At 41.1% G+C, this 2,500-nt stretch overlaps 11 pseudogenes; all 11 read left to right on the top strand.

The window, feature by feature from the left end:
- Positions 1-17: 17 nt before the first annotated feature.
- LOC134897584 (5S ribosomal RNA) lies at positions 18-136 on the top strand (annotated as a pseudogene).
- A 107-nt stretch (positions 137-243) lies between these two features.
- On the top strand, positions 244-362 carry LOC134891232 (5S ribosomal RNA; annotated as a pseudogene).
- A 107-nt stretch (positions 363-469) lies between these two features.
- On the top strand, positions 470-589 carry LOC134898279 (5S ribosomal RNA; annotated as a pseudogene).
- Positions 590-696: 107 nt separating this feature from the next.
- LOC134895193 (5S ribosomal RNA) lies at positions 697-815 on the top strand (annotated as a pseudogene).
- Positions 816-922: 107 nt separating this feature from the next.
- LOC134897556 (5S ribosomal RNA) lies at positions 923-1,042 on the top strand (annotated as a pseudogene).
- Positions 1,043-1,149: 107 nt separating this feature from the next.
- Positions 1,150-1,269, top strand: LOC134895176 (5S ribosomal RNA; annotated as a pseudogene).
- Positions 1,270-1,376: 107 nt separating this feature from the next.
- LOC134887496 (5S ribosomal RNA) lies at positions 1,377-1,495 on the top strand (annotated as a pseudogene).
- Positions 1,496-1,600: 105 nt separating this feature from the next.
- Positions 1,601-1,719, top strand: LOC134897188 (5S ribosomal RNA; annotated as a pseudogene).
- Positions 1,720-1,826: 107 nt separating this feature from the next.
- LOC134895206 (5S ribosomal RNA) lies at positions 1,827-1,945 on the top strand (annotated as a pseudogene).
- Positions 1,946-2,052: 107 nt separating this feature from the next.
- On the top strand, positions 2,053-2,171 carry LOC134893487 (5S ribosomal RNA; annotated as a pseudogene).
- A 107-nt stretch (positions 2,172-2,278) lies between these two features.
- On the top strand, positions 2,279-2,397 carry LOC134898463 (5S ribosomal RNA; annotated as a pseudogene).
- The last annotated feature ends 103 nt before the right edge of the window (positions 2,398-2,500 follow it).

The raw sequence follows: 2,500 nt of genomic DNA, 5'->3' as shown, positions 1-2,500 counted from the left end.
CAGAAACTACAAAGCTCATATACAGCCACACCACACTGGTTACGCCCAATCTTATCTGATCTTGGAAGCTAAGCAGTGTTGGTCCTGGTTAGTACTTGGATGCGAGTCCACCTGGAAATACAAGGTGCTGTAGGTATTTTTATACTGCCAACACCGTTCTGTTGATGCATTCCATTTTCAAACTTATTCATTTATGTACCAGTAGTTAGAAGTAGAAAAGTTCTAACAGAAACCACGAAGCTCATCTACAGCCACACCACACTGGTTACGCCCAATCTCATCTGATCTTGGAAGCTAAGCAGTGTTGGTCCTGGTTAGTACTTGGATGGGAGTCCACCTGGAAATACAAGGTGCTGTAGGTATTTTTATACTGCCAACACCGTTCTGTTGATGCATTCCATTTTCAAACTTATTCATTTATGTACCAGTAGTTAGAAGTAGAAAAGTTCTAACAGAAACCACAAAGCTCATCTACAGCCACACCACACTGGATATGTCGAATCTCATCCGATCTTGGGAGCTAAGCAGTATTAGGGCCTGGTTAGTACTTGGATGGGAGACCACCTCAGAATACAAGGGGCTGTAGGTATTTTTATACTGCCAACACCGTTCTGTTGATGCATTCCATTTTCAAACTTATTCATTTATGTACCAGTAGTTAGAAGTAGAAAAGCTCTAATAGAAACAACAAAGCTCATCTACAGCCACACCACACTGAATACGCCCAATCTCATCTGATCTTGGAAGCGAAGCAGTGTTGGTCCTGGTTAGTACTTGGATGGGAGTCCACCTGGAAATACAAGGTGCTTTAGGTATTTTTATACTGCCAACACCGTTCTGTTGATGCATTCCATTTTCAAACTTATTCATTTATGTACCAGTAGTTAGAAGTAGGAAAGTTCTAACAGAGACCACAAAGCTCATCTACAGCCACACCACACTGGTTACGTCCAATCTCATCTGATCTTAGAAGCTAAGCAGTGTTGGGTCTGTTTAAGTACTTGGATGGTAGACCACCTGGGAATGCAAGGTGGTGTAGGTATTTTTATACTGCCAACACCGTTCTGTTGATGCATTCCATTTTCACACTTGTTCATTTATGTACCAGTAGTTAGAAGTAGAAAAGCACTAATAGAAACAACAAAACTCATCTACAGCCACACCACACTGGATACGCCCAATCTCATCTGATCTTGGAAGCTAAGCAATATTAGGGCCTGGTTAGTACTTGGATGGGAGACCACCTCAGAATACAAGGTGCTGTAGGTATTTTTATACTGCCAACGCCGTTCTGTTGATGCATTCCATTTTCAAACTTATTCATTTATGTACCAGTAGTTAGAAGTAGAAAAGCTCTAATATAAACGACAAAGCTCATCTACAGCCACACCACACTGTATACGCCCAATCTCGTCTGATCTTGGAAGCGAAGCAGTGTTGGGCCTGGTTAATACTTGGATGGGAGACCACCTGGGAATACAAGGTGCTGTAGGTATTTTTATACTGCCAACACCGTTCTGTTGATGAATTACATTTTCAAACTTATTCTTTTATACCAGTAGTTAGTAGTAGAAAAGCTGTAACAGAAACCACATAGTTCATCTACAGCCGCACCACACTGGATACACCCAATCTCATCTGATCTTGTAAGCTAAGCAGTATTGGACTTGGTTAGTGCTTGGATGGGAGACCACCTGGGAATAAAATGTGCTGTAGGTATTTTTATACTGCTAGCACGGTTCTGTTGATGCAATCCATTTTCAAACTTATTCATTTATGTACCAGTAGTTAGAAGTAGAAAAGTTCTATCAGAAACCACAAAGCTCATCTACAGCAACACCGCACTGGATATGCCTAATCTCATCCGATCTTGGGAGCTAAGCAGTGTTGGGCCTGGTTAGTACTTGGATGGGAGACCACCTGTAAATTTAAGGTGCTGTAGGTATTTTCATACTGCCAACACCGTTCTGTTGATGCATTCCATTTTCAAACTTATTCATTTATGTACCAGTAGTTAGGAGTAGAAAAGTTCTAACAGAAACCACAAATCTCATCTATAGCCACACCGCACTGGATACGCCCAATCTCCTCTGATCTTGGAAGCTAAGCAGTGTTGGTCCTGGTTAGTACTTTGATGGGAGACCCCCTGGAAATACAAGGTGCTGTAGGTATTTTTATACTGCCAACACCGTTCTGTTGATGCATTCCATTTTCAAACTTATTCATTTATGTACCAGTAGTTAGAAGAAGAAAAGTTCTAACAGAAACTACAAAGCTCATATACAGCCACACCACACTGGTTACGCCCAATCTTATCTGATCTTGGAAGCTAAGCAGTGTTGGTCCTGGTTAGTACTTGGATGTGAGTCTACCTGGAAATACAAGGTGCTGTTGGTATTTTTATACTGCCAACACCGTTCTGTTGATGCATTCCATTTTCAAACTTATTCATTTATGTACCAGTAGTTAGAAGTAGAAAAGTTCTAACAGAAACCACAAA

Source organism: Pseudophryne corroboree, chromosome 3, assembly GCF_028390025.1.
Source record: "Pseudophryne corroboree isolate aPseCor3 chromosome 3, aPseCor3.hap2, whole genome shotgun sequence".
NCBI classification, from domain to species: Eukaryota; Metazoa; Chordata; class Amphibia; order Anura; family Myobatrachidae; genus Pseudophryne; species Pseudophryne corroboree.
This window is presented reverse-complemented; position numbering and strand designations above follow the sequence as displayed.